The sequence below is a fragment of the Micromys minutus genome, assembly GCF_963924665.1.
Source record: "Micromys minutus genome assembly, chromosome: 19".
Classification (NCBI taxonomy): Eukaryota; Metazoa; Chordata; class Mammalia; order Rodentia; family Muridae; genus Micromys; species Micromys minutus.
Window position 1 is genome coordinate 46120597 of NC_137954.1, and position 16425 is coordinate 46137021.

A 16425-nucleotide genomic window follows, 5' to 3' on the forward strand; every position below is an offset into this window, starting at 1 on the left:
TGCATTTATAGTTTATATGGACATTTAATGAAATACATCAATAACTAGCACTGTATAGTGACCACAAAGTCATTTCATACCAGGCCGATGAGGAACTGAGACTCAAGCTGAACCTCGACTCAGGCTACTAGGACATAGGCGAACTTCACAAATGGCTTAGTTGCCCTGGATTGCTTCTCATAGTGCAACATTTTGTACTTGATTTGTGTTTTATCTATGAGGGAGTACAACTTTGTTCTAGAAAATTTAGTGCACTGTTCACTATACACCTAGTATTTTTCCATAGCACTCAGCACACATAGAGGCATGAATAAATGAATTTCATGGGTTGTGCCAACATACACCTAATTACGTTTTACAATAGTGTGCTTTCATGTTTCACAATGTATTTTCTATGCATTTGATTTGTTGGTAGCTAATAAAGTCCCAGTTTTATATCAAAATATTAAAAATCTTCCCTGTAAGATATCTCCTTTGTTTTTCAATTTTATGCAAAACACCAACATGAGCTCATGGAAGTGCCTAGAATCACTGATATATATGAGTCACGTGAGCAGCACGAAGGGTGTAATTCGTTATCCAGTAATGAGAGGAAAGTGTCTCTCTATTTGTCTGTGTAGCGCACTGTGCTGCACCCAGTGTCTACTGAACCCCAGTAAAACAAGGGCTTAGAGCAGTTGTCTCTTAGTGCCCCCGACCCCTGTCTCTCTACTTTGGTCCACATGACACCTTCTTCAAGTCATTCATTTCAATGCTGTCTGTAACCTCGTTTCTTTCTTGAAAAAGAGAAAAATCATAACAAATCTGTCTCTGATTCTTCAAAGAACATAACCAAGGCTTTACCACACTAAGGAATTCAACCATTTCAAGAAGTTTTAATGTTGGTGTCACCAGAAAAAAAATTAGAATAAAACCCTCATGCCTACTTCAAAGATTTTAGTTTTTAATTTTATATGGAGATTTCATTGTCATCCTGAAGCCTCCTCCTACCCAAAAAAATAAAGTTTCCTTCTTTCCTATCTTTTAAGCAGATCTTTTCCTTCCTTTTTGTCTCCTACCACCGTTTTCCTGCCTGTGGGAGAATGAACTTGCCACTCAGTCCCTGCTAAAATGAAGCTGAGTCTGTGTCCCTCTGCTTTCCGACCAACATGACACATTTCTCTGAATTTGTATCATACTGCAACAAAGTCCTTAATTTGTGGATAATGTAAGCATTTCTGGAGGATGTTTCTCTGGACCATTTTCTTGCAGTTAACATCTCCTCTGCCTCGGTGTTCCTTTCCCTCTCCAGCTTTACTTCTTTATCAACTGCCACAGACCTTTACAACAACACATTAACAACTTGCCTATTTTCTGACTCAACGCTCTTCAACTTTCATCGTTCTTCAAGCTGACTCCAAGCAGGCTATTATCTCCTTGGACCCCACTGACAAGGCTCTTGTCCAGGTTGAGGCTGACAGCCAGATTGCCGCAACTCAGTCACTTCTTGGTTTTCAGCATATTTGCACTCTAAGCATCATTTCACACTGTCTTGACATTACAGTGACCCACTGGTCTCCTTTCAGACAAGCTGTCTGCCCATAGCTTACTCATTTCTTCATAAACTCTCTAAGAAATCTTCTTTTCCGTGTTTTTACCACCATCCTTCCAAGTGTAAAGTTGATACCTTAGTTCATGAAACTCTTAATTTCCTGTAGCTAGACTTTCAGGATGAAACATGCAGTTGTTAAATAGAAGCTTCCTCCTGAAAATTAGGCTGGAATTTTATTCCAGCCAATGTCCCCTCCCGAGTCTGCGAAGACCTCTGCTGTTTCAGATCTTTCTCCGATGATGGTGGCTTGTCTCTGTCAGTAGTGTCTCCATAAGTGACAACCAAGCTTCTACCCAACATCTCATTTTCCCTCTCCCAACTCACTGGCAAATTTGCCTTATTCTGTCTCCAAGTGCACACATAGATCATGTATTATATGTAAACATATGTTTAAAATCTGGATTATTACAGTAGCTTTCTAATCTATTTCTTTAGAATTCATATTCCTTTATGATTTACAGAGAAGCCAGACTGATTTTTTTAAAATAGAAACTAAATCATGTCACTTTTGTGCCCAACAGTCTTTAAGGGTCTCCCATTTCATATTTTAAAAAGTCTAAACTCTTTCATTTTGTATACACATACCCAAGATTTATTCTATTTCAAATAAAATGCATCACTACTGTACCTTTGGGTATATATTGAGGAATCTATTCTGTTACAAATTCCATGGGTTTGTTTTTTTCATGAATGCCTAGTTGTTCTGTTGCTAATCAGCAGTGGGGCTTGAAAAGGATGCAATGGCTGCTGTTATGTGAGCTGAGTCCTACCATATGTGTTGTTTTCGTGTTGTGCCTTTTATGCTTCTTTCTCAGCTGGGCTTGGACTCATCGCTGTACCTCACAGAAGAATAAGAAAGGGAATAAACAGAAAGTTCCAGCACTGTGCTGACTGTGGGACCCAGTCACGACGCCAGTGCACTCAGACAACGGAAAGTATTGTCTAAATCTTTCACTAGTGTAAGAGTTCTGACAAATTGCTCAACATTCTTCTATTTTTTTGCAGAACTGAATCATTTATTTGAAGCATTGAAATATAATATTATATTACCGAGGAAAAAAAGAAAAGTTCACAAAGGGTAGATAATTCTCAGTATTCAAATTCTAGAAGACTAAATTATAGAATAAATTCATATATTAAATGCTCAAATTCCAAGGCAGGATATCATCTAGTCCCTCTTGTGAAGCCAACTGGCTTCAGTTTTTAGGAATTCAGTATGGAATCAAAAAATTTTTTGTTATATTTTCTAGATTTTAGCTCAAAGTTTGTATCAGAAAGACTGTAAGTGCTCTTGTGTCTGTGTGAGTGTGTATGTGTGTGAGTGTGTATGTGTGCGTGTTTGTGTGTGTGTGAGTGTGTATATGTGCATGTGTGTGTGTGAGTGTGTATGTGTGTGTGTGTGTGTGTGTGTGTGTGTGTGTGGGTATGTGTGCACATGCAGGCACGTAGAGGCCAGAGGTAGATGCTATACACCTCCCTCAATTGTTCTCTCTACTGGCTTGCTTATGTCAACTTGACACAAGCTTGATTAAGTCTGGAAGAGGGCACCTCAACTGAACAATATTCCCACCAGAATCTGTGGTGCATATTTTTGATTGATATGGGAGAACTTAATTCTCTGTGGTGGTGCCACTCCTGGGCTGGTGGTCTTGGGTGAAAGCAGAATGAATGAGCAACCCATGGAGAAGAAGACAGTGAGCAGTACTCCTTCATGGCGTCTGCTTCAGTTCCTAACTCCAGGTTCCCACCCTGAGATCCTTGGATGACAAACTACAATCTTAAGAGAAAATAAGCCCTTTATTCACAAATCACTTATGGTCAAAGTCTTTTATCACAGCAACTGAAACCAAAACTAAGAGACTTTCCATCTTAATATCTTGATGAACCCAGAGTTCACCAATCTGGCTAGGTTTCAAGAATCCTGACGAGCCCAGAGCTCATCTATCCGGAAGGTCAAACAGCACCAGGAATCCCAGTCTCCATCTCCCCAGTGCAGGAGGGAAAGACACACACTATTTGTCATTCCTGTGTTTTCCATGGGGTTGGGGATTCAAGCTAAATTCCTCATACTTCTGTGAAAAGCATTTTCCTAACTGCGCCATTTCTCTAAGACACTGTACATTAAAAAAAAAAAAAATCTTTAACAGTAAAACAAATTCAGAAAAGCCTAAGTTTAAAAATATTCAAAGTCTAGCATTCACATTTACTTTTGCAAATATGCTCAAAGTATAAAATTCTGACTTTAAACATCACGCTTGACTTTGGGTGGCATGGAGTTAGAACTGTAGTTCTAACTGTCTGTAATTTATAAAAATACATAAGAAGGGGGAAAATAATTTGTAGGAATAAAGCTATTACAGTATTGCTCACACAGAATTTCAGACCTGTATGTAATGAGCATAAGGTGATGAGGATTAACGCTTTCAAATACGGAACGTGCAGGTAATTCCTGCTGAATAGTCTGCTAGTGTCTTGGAATTAAGTATCCCCAGGGAAACATCGTTTGAGGAAGCCTCAGTGCATTTTGAAAATTACTTTTTACACCTTTGCTTCTTTGCCCCTGTGAAATGGTGACTTATTTATATTTTTATTTATACACATTTACATGCATAAAAGGTTTGAACATGTTTAGTTGAAATAGAAACAACCAAATCTCATAATTAGTACAACTGATTTCCATTTCTCGAAATATTTTACAGGAAAGTTTCTGAGGTGCCCAAAGGTTGGTTATGTTAATCTACTAATAAGGCCTCTGGTGTTCCCAAGTATGTAAATCTTTTACGGTTCTGAAAACTAGGTATGAAAGAGTCCTAACATGAGCATAAATGTCACTATCCTCTTTGACCCATAGTAGACCAAATGTAACTTCATGGGTGAAGCTAATTCTTGACGAGTAGAAAAGTCTTCCGCATGTATATTAAATCAGAGTCTCCTACAGTCTAAAGGAATGAAATGCAAATAGGAAAAGATACCGCCTAGCATAATTTGCTATTGTTTATTATTATTGGTCTATTAAGGTCCTGGGAGACAGAATTATAGTAGTAAACCAAGGAAAATGACCACATGTAGTAAAGCTTGATGCATTAAGTGACACCATGAAGGAAAGAGGGAACTAACATAAGAATCCTTTATAGTTTGTTCTGTGTCCATCATGTATTTGACGATTTCCTCAACCCAGTCCTCCTTTCTTATCAGAGACAATAAGAAGGTTGCAAAGTATCTAAGGGAATGATGCACAGAGCAGCTACACGTTCCTCTGCATCATGCCAGACCCTGAAAGCCAAGATGCTTTTACTTGATGTGTTTTTTTAAAAAAAATCTCACTGTTTTGCTCTGTTAAATACAGGGGATCTTCTCTCACATCATTACATCATTTGGTATTTTTGTCTTCTACTTTCCTAGAGAATGACTTCAGTGAAGGAAGTTTAATTAGAAAAGAGAAAACCCAGTATGCTTAGAAGCAGCAATCTTTAAATTTAGTACACTGAGCTAGGAGCTGGGCTATAAGATAGACTTGTTATAAAAATGTAAATACGATGCAAATTTCAAGGGCTTTATAGCACAGCATAGGGATTCTCTGATTTGAATTTATTTGAGCTGAGAAACATAATAAATATGTAGATTTAGAACCCCATCCTGAAGACTTAAGATCCAATCATATGCATTTTTAATACATGCCCATTCTTTTGTTCTACATGAACCAAGTGCTTTTGACTCAAAAACTTCCATTCAAAAAAAAAAAAAAAAAAAAAAGATAGAATTGGACAAGGTGAATGACAATTCATCCAGAGAATCTTGGTAACTTTAATGTGTCAGGATCTGGAAGACTAAAGGAACCTTGCTATGACTTCAGCTTGCCTTTGTTCTATCCCATTTCCCTCCTTAGCTTATATATTTCTCAGTGTTGTCTCAGTGTAAGAGCAGATTCCATTTCGTTCTGTATCAACAAGTTCCTAGGAAGAAGGCTCTGTGACAGATAATTAAATTTTCCCCCCTCAACTCCGTGAATGTTCACAGGCTGTACCCAAACTGTGTTCTAATCTCAGGTGTTAGCTCCCCAATATCCTTTCATCTCCTGCTAACCATGACTTGTGACAAAAAATCTCGCAAGTCAAATTAGCAGGCCAGGGCTGTTGGAGTAAGAAGACAAACCATGTTGACTTTTTGATTACTTGCATTTCTTGTGACATTGTGTTGACATTCAGCTTCACAGAGTCAAAGGGTTTCTGTGCTTTGAACCTAAGTGCTTGTATGAGAGGAAATTGTCTGTGAGTACATCTGGGATTACAGTGTAATGGAAGTGTTTGGATTGCTCAGCCCAGGACCCCTGAAGCATCTTTCTTGTTTTCTTCCTGAGACTCAAGGTATACTGATTTATAACCACGCTGATCAATTGTGGACAGTAATAAAACTCTCACATACTATTAATAAATACCAATATTTCCTAAACAAAGCACTGCGTTGCTCATAGGAGGCTAAGATGTGTCTGTGACTAAATTCTACATCTTTAAATATTTGAGGTGAGTGTGTTATTTAAAATGTTTTAATCTCGATGTTATTGCATTGATACATACCAAGCCAAATAATTTAAGCATTGTTTAGAGTACCGTGAGCAATATCAACCTCGCTGCCTTTGCCTAATTTTCATGTTAGGTACCTTGAAGTTCTTTGTTACACCAGAATAAATAATATAGCAACAGTATTAATGTTAGTGGGAAAAGAATGCACCAAAGGGAGTTGAACTAATGTTTAATAGAGAAATATCTGACAAGTTTAGAGTTGCCACTTAAAATATTTTTCATGTTCATGTTATTCATTAAGTAACTTTCTGTAGCATAATCAAAACTAACACATTTTTTTTTTGCAAGCAAGAAGCTGTTAAAATTTCATATGCTTGGTATTTTTTGCATACCTTTTTTGTTTAAAGATTGGACTAGCAGGATGGCTCTGTGTGTAAAGGGCTTTACCTCTACAGAGCCCAATGATCTGAGTTCGAGTTCCTAAGCTCACATGGTAGAATAAGAGAGCATACTCCTGAAAATTTTTCTCTGACCTTCACGTGTGCACAGACACACACAGACACACGGAAAAGCATGCATACATACAAGCACACACACACACACACACACTGATACACAGACACAAACAAATAAACATGCACACAAACAATTAAAGTTTGCAAATTGCAATCTTGTCAGTGGTGAAGGGAAAATGGAAAGTTGTTTAGAATTAATTTGCCAATTTACCTTGAATACTTTAGGACTATGGTTATGTAGATATTTAATCTGTGCTAATATACCAGCGCACACTCACTGAAGTATGGTCAGTCTCAACACTTTTGGTGGCACAAATGCATTTCCCAAGTGAGATCATATCCAGAACTTTTATTCTGCATTTTGCAAAAATTAATCAAGAAGCAGACCATGAAAGAAGCACATTCTATGAAGGAGTTTAGTGGCTTCCCCACCAAAACCTCTTGATGGTATATACCTGTGGTCCCAGCTACTCGGGAGGCTGAGACAGGAGGATAGCTTAAGTCCAGGAGTTCTGGGCTATAGTGTGCTATGCTGTGATCAGATGTTCGTACTAAGTTTAGCATCAATATGAGGACCTCCCAGAAGCGGGGAACCACTAGGTTGCCTAAGCGAGGTGTGAACCAGCCTAGGTCAGAAACATTGATTTATTTTAGGAAGATCTAATTAGAGATAATTTATCCCAAATACCATGGTCAGATTATTTTTCTCTGACCCCAAACATGTCAGAATAAAATTGACATTGTTATAAAAAAATGTAATGTCCTTAAGTTTTTTTTTCCTCTTGATCTCAGGTTAATGTTTTTGATGATTTATATAAGGGACAAATGACCATCTAAGCAATATTAACTATAAAATGAGGAAACATTCTATGAACATAGATGGAGTCATTTTTTATGTTTAATTTTGTAATAGAAACCAGGCAGTGTAAGAATTCAAAACAAGGTCTACAGCTAAGAAATGAAACTGACCCTTCCTGCAGAGTGAATTTCAATTACGCTGAGAAGCCTTGTTTGTCAACCACATTTTACTTGCTTTCTGAATGCACAATTTATTTGGAATAACCAAATATAGGATCTGGATAATGCCTCTTCAAATGAATATGTGATGTCTTTCTTAGCATAAATAACAACGGCCTAAATACATTGTGTAGGCTACTTTTCTGGATGTCTCCATCTTGTTTGTTAACAGAGTTAACTTACAAACAGCTGTTGGATAGCTTCACGAGTAATGTTCAAGCCATTTTCCTTGGCCATTTTCCTTTGCCAAACAAACAATTCAGACCAGCAAATATCAAAATAGACACTACTCCAATTCTGAAATATACACATACAAATAATCAGCTTACCTGGGCAAAGCCTTCACGAATTGCTCAGCTCAGAGAGAAACATTGATAAAATGCAAATATGTAGTTTGAAAGGCAAGGAGATAAAGTAGGATTTGGGTGGCGAGTCTTGTTCTATTTTGGTTTTATCTGGGTTTTCTAGGTCCCAAATCTGATTAGCATATTTAATCTTATGCAATGTCAGGAATGGTTTATCGTCCCCTAATCAGTCTATTATTAGCTGTCTTAATTGTTCCTAATAACTTATTTTTAAACACACCATTGGTATACAATGATGCATTGTGGATGTTTATGGTTGAGAATTTTGATAGTGGGTGTATGAGAAACATTGGCATGGTGTTCACATGGGGACTAGAAAGAAACTTACACCAAAATGAAAATGTAAATGATGTAATTCACAGCTCATATGATTGGGGTTAATTAATAGGAGACTGACATCACTTTATGTTGCTGTTGTGGATGAAAACAGCCTATCTCTATCGAGTTGGAGCTGTTGGAGATTCAGATTTGGAAGACAAGAACTTAAAGTCCCATTTCCACATTTAGTGACACGGAATTTTTCAAAATTTAAAAGGTGCAGTGTCTTTAGAATTTTTAACTGAAAAGAACATTATTTTTATCTGTACTGCAACATGCTGTAGTGTTAGAGAAGGGAAGGGAAGGAGGAATCGGAAGAGGAGATAGGTTCTTTCGAGGCAGCTTAAAACCTTCAAACACTAACATTTCAGCAACCTTCAAATTGCTTGTTGTGCTAAACTAGCAACAACAAAAAATCAAAACAAAAAAAAAAAAAAAAATCAGCAAGAAGCTCAGGGTCCAAGACTGGGTACAAAATGGAGGGCCAAACGGATGACAATTAATATAGTGGGCAGTTTCCTCCTGGTCCAAAGCTAAGGAAAGCTGAACAGTGAGCCCAGTTACCAACAAGTGAGGCTAACCATCTCCTGTCAAATACTCGTCCAGAGTTTGGGGCTGCACATCACAGCCTTTAACAGAAGGCAATATTAAAGCTAACAGTAATGGGATGCGGCTAATTATTTCTCTATTGACTGGGAGTGGAAAGTTGTGTGTGTGTGTGTCTGAGATTCCTTTTGTCCCAGACAGTACAGTGGTCATTCCACCCCTGAAATAGACTGTGCTAAATAAACTCTGAGGCTCACTACCTTGTGTTCCCTCTACTGTGCCCATCCGGCCTTCCATGAAGAATGTCCTGAGTTAGACTTTATTAAAAGCTACCTTGACCTGTCCTCTGTACTTGTGTTTATTCCTTGTTAAGATGCCAGTGAGGGCAGGTGTCCTTAACCTTAGATTGCCTCACCCAAGTGCCAAGGTGATGATGCCCCATTTCTCCAGGAAGAGGAGCATATTATGTTGGTGATAATTTCTGAGGCTCTCATCTTTTTTATTTTTTATCGAGATCTACAATTGTCTTAAACTCAAGTCATGTTAAGGAGTCTCAGATACCCAAAGACAAGGATTACAGCATGCACTGTCATCTTTAAAGAATGTTACTATGCAAAAACATAAGCGGTTTTCTATCATTCTTTTAAAAATTTTAAACTATGACACCTGAACTTCAAAGTAAATAGTGAGTTAAAATTGGAGAACTGAGCTATACTATGAAATAGTGCTCTTCTCTTTCCCCAAAGAGGTGTCTTTCTGGAAGTCTTTTAGAAATGTTTATTTTATTTTTATTGTGAGCATGGAGATGTGGATGTGGGTGAATATGTGGGTACAGGTGCTGCGATTTCCCTGGAGCTGAAGTTACAGGCATGTAGTCTTCTCCATATGTGTGCTGGCAAGTGAGTTTGGGTCCTCTAAAAGATACTCTCTTAACCACTGGGCATCTCTCCAGATCCTTGAAGATTTTGTAAGAACAAAGGATGAGATTAATTCCCTAGCAGACATCTTTGTTTGTATGATAAAGAATGGATTTAAAATAAAACTGAATTTAGTGAAGCTGATGTAGAAACCAGATGAATGGTGGGGAAATAATGGTAATGGTGAATGAAGAGCAAAGGGAGGGAGAAGGACAAGGAAAGGGGAGGAGGAGAGGGAGGAGGAGGGGGAGGAGGAGGGGGAGGAGAGAGGGAAGGGAAGGGGAAGGAGGGGAGAAAGGAAGAATGGAAGAGGAGGAGGAAGAAAGTGTAGTTGAGGAGGGAAGGCAGGTATTGATATCCAAGCATTAAGAAGAAAGGGGGTAGTGCTGTGAGGTGTTTATGTAAAGAAGTTACAAGCCATGATACCCAAACTCACATGTTAAACAGGACTGCTGACAGGGAATCAGGAAACAGGAACCTGCTGGGGAGGAAAGGTGACATAAGATTTAGGGGGCTCAGCGACACCTGAGGAGGTGTGTTTGATGTTGAAGATCAGTTGCATAAAATAAAACAGAACTATATAGTAACAGAAAGAGAAGACCAAACCCTGCAAAGGACCCATACTTCAGAGATGTATCTAAATACACCTGAGACAGAAAGTGTTTTGTTCTCTGCCAAGCACAAACACCTATCTAGATTTGGAGTAGAACTCTTTGCCTAAAGCTCCGATTCACCTATTTATAAGCAATGTGCCTTTAAGAATGATATCCTCTGTTTAGACAATTGTAAATCTGTGATAACACATAAGGCAGCGGGAAGGTTGAAGCTCCAAAGCCAAGATAGGAGGGAGTCACAGGAGGCAGAAGAAGATGCAGAAACCATAAGGAAATGATAACACACTTTATGCACTTGGGTTTGGTACTTTGAATATGCTTGTCCCAGAGACTGGCACTAGTAGGATGTGCGCGGCCTTGTTGGAGTGAATGTGGCCTTATTGGCAAAGTATGTCACTGTGGGGGTGGTCTTTGAGACCCTCCTCATAGCTGCCTGAAAATAGTCTCTTCCTGACTTCTTTTTGATGAAGATGTAGAACTCTCAGCTCCTCCTGCACACCACCATGCTCCCACCTTGATGATAATGGACTGAACCTCTGAACCTGTAAGACAACTACAATGAAATGTTGTTAATTTTGGTCATGGTGTCTGTTCACAGCAGCAAAACCGTAAGAAAGAAGTTGGTACCAGGGACTGGGATATTGTCGTGATAGGCCTGACCATGCTTTTGTTGGGGGAATATGCATTTGGGGACTTTGAAAGCAGTAGAATGCTTTAAGTGGGGTTTAATGGGCCATCCTAGTAGGACTATGGAAAACTTTGCTGCTGATAGTGACTTGAACTGTGGAATTCTAGCTCTAAAGCTTTAGAGGAGAAGAATTTTAGTATGTGGCTGAGAGACTGTTCTTGTGATATGTTGGTAAAGAATTTGGCTGCTTTTTGCACTCGACTGAAGAGTCTGTCTCAGGCTAAGGTGAAGAGAGTCAAATGAATTACACTGACAAAGGAGAACTCAAAAGAACCCAATTTAGACTCTGTGCTGTGGTTTAGTCTCGTGAAGAGCATCTTGATCAAGTGAAGCAAGCTTAAAAAGAAAAAAAAAATCAAAATATATAGTTCAAGTATTAAAGGGGCACTAAAAAGTAGAATGGAGCTGAACCCTGTGTTCTAGGAAATAAACAGATTTAAAAAAGTAGTGTCCTCAAAGCAAGTTCAGGCGCGGTGGTACACACCTTTAATCCCAGGAGACACAGGTAAGCATATTTCTAAGTTCAAGACTACCTTGGTACAGATCAAGTTCCAAGTAGAGAAAAGCTTAAGTCCAGGCATGAATGTACACAAATTTAATCCCAGCATTTAAGAGATAGAGTCACACAGACTCCTGAGTTCAAAGTCAATCTACAGACCAAGTTTCAGGACAGCCAAGGTTAGACAGGGAAGGAATTGGGGGGGGGGGGGAGAAACTGATGGTAATGTAATAGAACAAGGTGTATGTGTGTGTGTGTGTGTGTGTGTGTGTGTGTGTGTGTGTGTGTGTGATGTTCTAGTTCCAGTAAGCTTCAGCCATATGCCTCAAGAGTAGAAGACTACTAGGACAATTGATGCTGGTCAGCTGGAGCTAAGATATTAATGGTGATTAAGAAGAGACCAGCATCACTGATGTGAAACCTTTTGGGAAGAGTTTTCTGAGAGTACAAAAAAGCTGTTTCGGAATAGCCAAGGTTATATCTCATACTTCATCTGGACTTGGTAATGTGTAAGAGTCACCCAGGTGGTACTGGTTTCGAAGCATGAAGGGGTCATGGAGAGCAGCTGAGGCTTGACACTGAGAGGTCATGGGAGGCCATTGGTGAAGATACAGTCTCCTTTGCAGTTGATGGCCCAGGACTGAAGGTATCATACAAAGAAGTTGAGGCTTAGCTTCATAAAGAGAACATATGGGAAGCTATTGGTGAAGCTTAACTGCAGTGGAAGAACTAACATATAGGAGATTCCAGTATCATGGAATGATCACCAAGAACAGCACCAGTAGTGGAGGGGAGTCAAACAGCATAGAGTTCCACAGAGGGCAAAGCTGGAAAAATGACCCAAGCCCGCTTGAGGAGCCCAGAAGATTGTGTGTGGATCCCAGATACTGGAACCAGAAGGTGTGAAGTTGAAGTTGCCTTAGATACCCCAAGATGTTAGAGATGCCAGAGCTGTGGGATACCTGCTGAGGAAAGCTGCTAACAGGGAGTGGAACAAGCCCAGGAGAAAGAAGTTTATTTCAGTCAACAAAGATGAAAGGAGTTGGAGATCTGAAAAGCAGTTTCATGTCAGACATGGAGAAGCAGAATTTGGAGTTTGTCCATCTGGCTTTTTGGTCTTGCTTTGGTCCAGACTTTCCTCACTATGACATTTTGGAAGGTTAATGTATATCCTGTGATGTAAATCCTGTGATGTTGGAGGTATGGGATCTACTTTTTGATTTCCTGGGGGATTACAGTCAAGAGACTGCATGAATCTCATAAGAGACTTTAACTTTGGACTTTTTACATTGTTGAAACTGTTATAGACTATGGGACTTTTGAAGTTGGACTAAATGTATTTTACATTATGATATGACTAGGTATGGTCTCCATAGACAGGGAGTGGAATGTGGTGGTTTGAATGTGCTTGGCCCAGGGAATGGAACTATTATGAGGAATGACCTTGTTGGAGTAGTTGTGGCCTTGGTGGAAGTGTGTTATTGTCGGAGTGGACTTTGAGAAACTCCTCCTAGCTGCCTGAAAATAGTCTGTTCCTGGCTTCCTTTTGGTGAAGATGTAGAACTCTCAGCTGCACAATTCCTGCCTGGATGCTGCCACATTCCTACCTTGATGAAAATGGACTGCACCTCTGAACCTGTAAGCCAGCCCCAGTTAAATGTTGTCTGTCTTGCATAATGTCTGTTCACAACAGTAAAACCCTAACTAAGACATGGGGTGAAGGCTACCCTAGATGGCACCAGGCAGCAGACATGGGTTGCACACAGTTGGGCAAAGTCACAGATGCAGACGTGCACACAGCCCACAGGTAGGCACACCCATGCAAAGGTGGAAGCTAAAGTGAAGGGACTTGTTTTGGTCCCCAAGGGCATGTTTACACAAAACTCATGAAGTGACATTCTTTAATAAGAGACACTTATTTTGTAGATTATATTACAGTTTACTTCAGATTCCCTGGATGTCCGGGGTCAGTCATCTCTAGCTGATATCCAGTGTTGGCTATGCTTTACCCAACTCTTCCTGGAAATCCACATCAAAGTCATAGTGTAAGCTTCCAAAGAGCCCGGTGGCCCTCTGTTCTCTATAGTTATGTGTTCAGTTTTACACGTTGCTGCAACACAATAGCTGACCGAATGGACATTAGGAAAGGTGTATTTTATTTTGTCTCAGAGCAGCATGGTAGGGAAGGTGTGGCAGTCGAGGTGTGAGACTGTGTGTCACACTCACAGGCAGTGCAAAGGACGGTGGGGCTCCACTGCATCCCCCTCCTTAGTCTGGAACTGTAGCCCACAGAATGGCGCCACCCTTATGGGTCTTTGTTGAGGACTCGATCAGAAGTTTGTCTTGTGAGTCTAGATCCTGTCAAGCTGACAGTAACAAGCATAACAGGTTACATAAGTGTAAACCTGTTGGCACACTGACTGCATAATATCCCGTGCAAGTCTTACTATGAGAATAAGGCAAACAGCTATCCTATGTCCTCAGTAGCTCGTATACTAAGGGGTGAAATGTTACCCACAGGCTGTACACTTGGTACCTAGATGATGGTAGTATTTGGGAAATACATGGCCCATTAGGAGGGAGAGCTTTGCTGAAGGAAATTATGTCACTGAACAAAAGGCCATGAAGTTTTCTGGCTGGATCCCTTTTCCTGCTTCCTGACTGTGGATCAAATGAGACTACTAGCCCATGTCTGGTTCTTAAGTGGCTTGGAACTTAAGAGATTGATATGGCAAACTGAATAGGATGTACAAAACAAATTAAGAGTCTCACTGGAAGTGATTCTTAGATACCCTTTCAGCCATGGTAACTTCGAGGTTTCCAGATGTATTTTTCCATCACCAGATAGCAATCTCCTACTGGCTCCACATTTGTGTTCACCTTTCCAGCAGAGCCCTTATCCATGAAGCAGAGGGTATGAAAATAATCAGGACCAAACAAGCCCCTGAGATTTCAATTTGAACATGTCTTTGGGGCACCTTTTAAAATGATGTTCACACTATTAAAACAAAACAAAAGCAAACAAAACAAAATATCAAAAACACCCCACCCAAAACTGGCACCACCCAGAATACCAGAATCTTCAAATCCATTCTACAAATACAAGGAAACCTAACTCAAATGTAAACTAATTTCAGGAAAGCTGCTGTGTAGATGGCATCTAAAATCACTGTTATCTCTACCAACAGAGATGACGTCAGCTGTTTGCCACCTGAGAAAATAAATATTTATAAGGTGCTGCAAGTCTGAAGAATGTTACACTGCTCCAATAGACTACATTTTCAGGTTAGAGTGAAATAGGCAGGTTCTTTAAGACATCATCAAGAGCAACCCCATCACCACATTTGATCAGTTGTCCATTCTCTTCTCTAATACAGGTAAGAGTGCTATTTTCAATTTCTACTCTAGGGTGGAAAGTCATCCTGAAATTGAAGCCACTTCACAGTCTAAGTGGTTAGAAAAAAGTTAATCCATCAGGACTGAGAGGCTGAGTTGGACAAGGATAGTTCCCTTGAGCAAACAGGGAAAGCCGGGACTGCTTTTTATTCCTTCAGCTGCAGTTTTTCTATCAGGCTTCTAGTTAGAAGAAAAAAGAAACCTATTAACAGACTGCTTTTGTAGTTTGGCTGTTTTTTTTTTTTTAACTTATAGTTTATGATAAAATTTCATAGGCACTTCCACTATTCTGAGGAGCATTACTCTCATGGGAATTGTACAAAAGACAAATGCCGATTGGTGGTTGCCTCAGGTTTGCTAAGCAATAAAAAACTGTGAAATACCATCAGGAAGGACTAGGAAAATCACGGTGCTACTTTGCACCAATGTATAGCTGTACGGATTGCTGAGGACCAGCCTTAGCTTGGGAGAAAGTCCTGAGGAAGGGGTGCTATTTTCAGTTAGGGAGCGGTGGATTAAAGACTCAGAGTCAGTGGTGCTGCAAGCTGACAACTGTGTTCTGCTAGAGACAGCTCTCCCCTAGCTTGAGATCTCTCTCTTGCAGACGAAAGTCTTTATTTTGCATAAGCTACTTCCTTAGGAATTGCTTATCAGTTCAATCTAGGTTCCATTTCGATTATCCCATCAATCAGCATTTTACAACCATTGCTGCTTGACTATAAAGACAAAGAGAGCTACATGCCAGAAGCTGCCAGTTCTGTTGCTTTGGAGTTGGAAAATGGCCCCATTGTTTGGTTACATTATCACCAGCCTTCTGTTTTCCAACTCTTTCACTCCCTGAGCTTGGCTGTCCTGGAATTTACTCTGTAGATAGACCGTGAATCCAGAGATTTCCATGGCTCTGTCTCCTGAATGCTGGGATTAAAAGTGTGTCTCACCATGCCTGGACCTAAGCTTTTCTTTACCTAGAACATGATCGGTTCCAGGCTGGCCTTGAACTCAGAAATCTGCTTGCATTCATCTCCTGAGACCTTGTGGCTGTCAGCCAGCAAATTCTGTGGGGTTTTGCCCTTGTTGTGTTTCTCAGGATTGGGTGATTAGAGCATGAGCTAATTATGACATGTGTCAGGACCCTATCTAGGGCTTTCTGGATGGCCAGGTGGTTATTTCTCATGGCCTTGGGATGACTAGAAAGTCCCCGAATTTGACTTCAGCCATTTCTGTGTCTTTAGGGCCCCACACTAGCTCTGCTCCATGGTCAGGAACCCTGTCACAATGTCCCTTCAGTGGCCATACTGAGCCACCCCCATGCTGGTTCAGTTCACATGTCTAGATGGTTATTCTGCAGCTGACAATTAATGCTTTCAGAAAAGAATTTATGTTGATGATTACACACTTCCCCATGCCACCTTTGATCACTTTTATTTAAATAATAACAA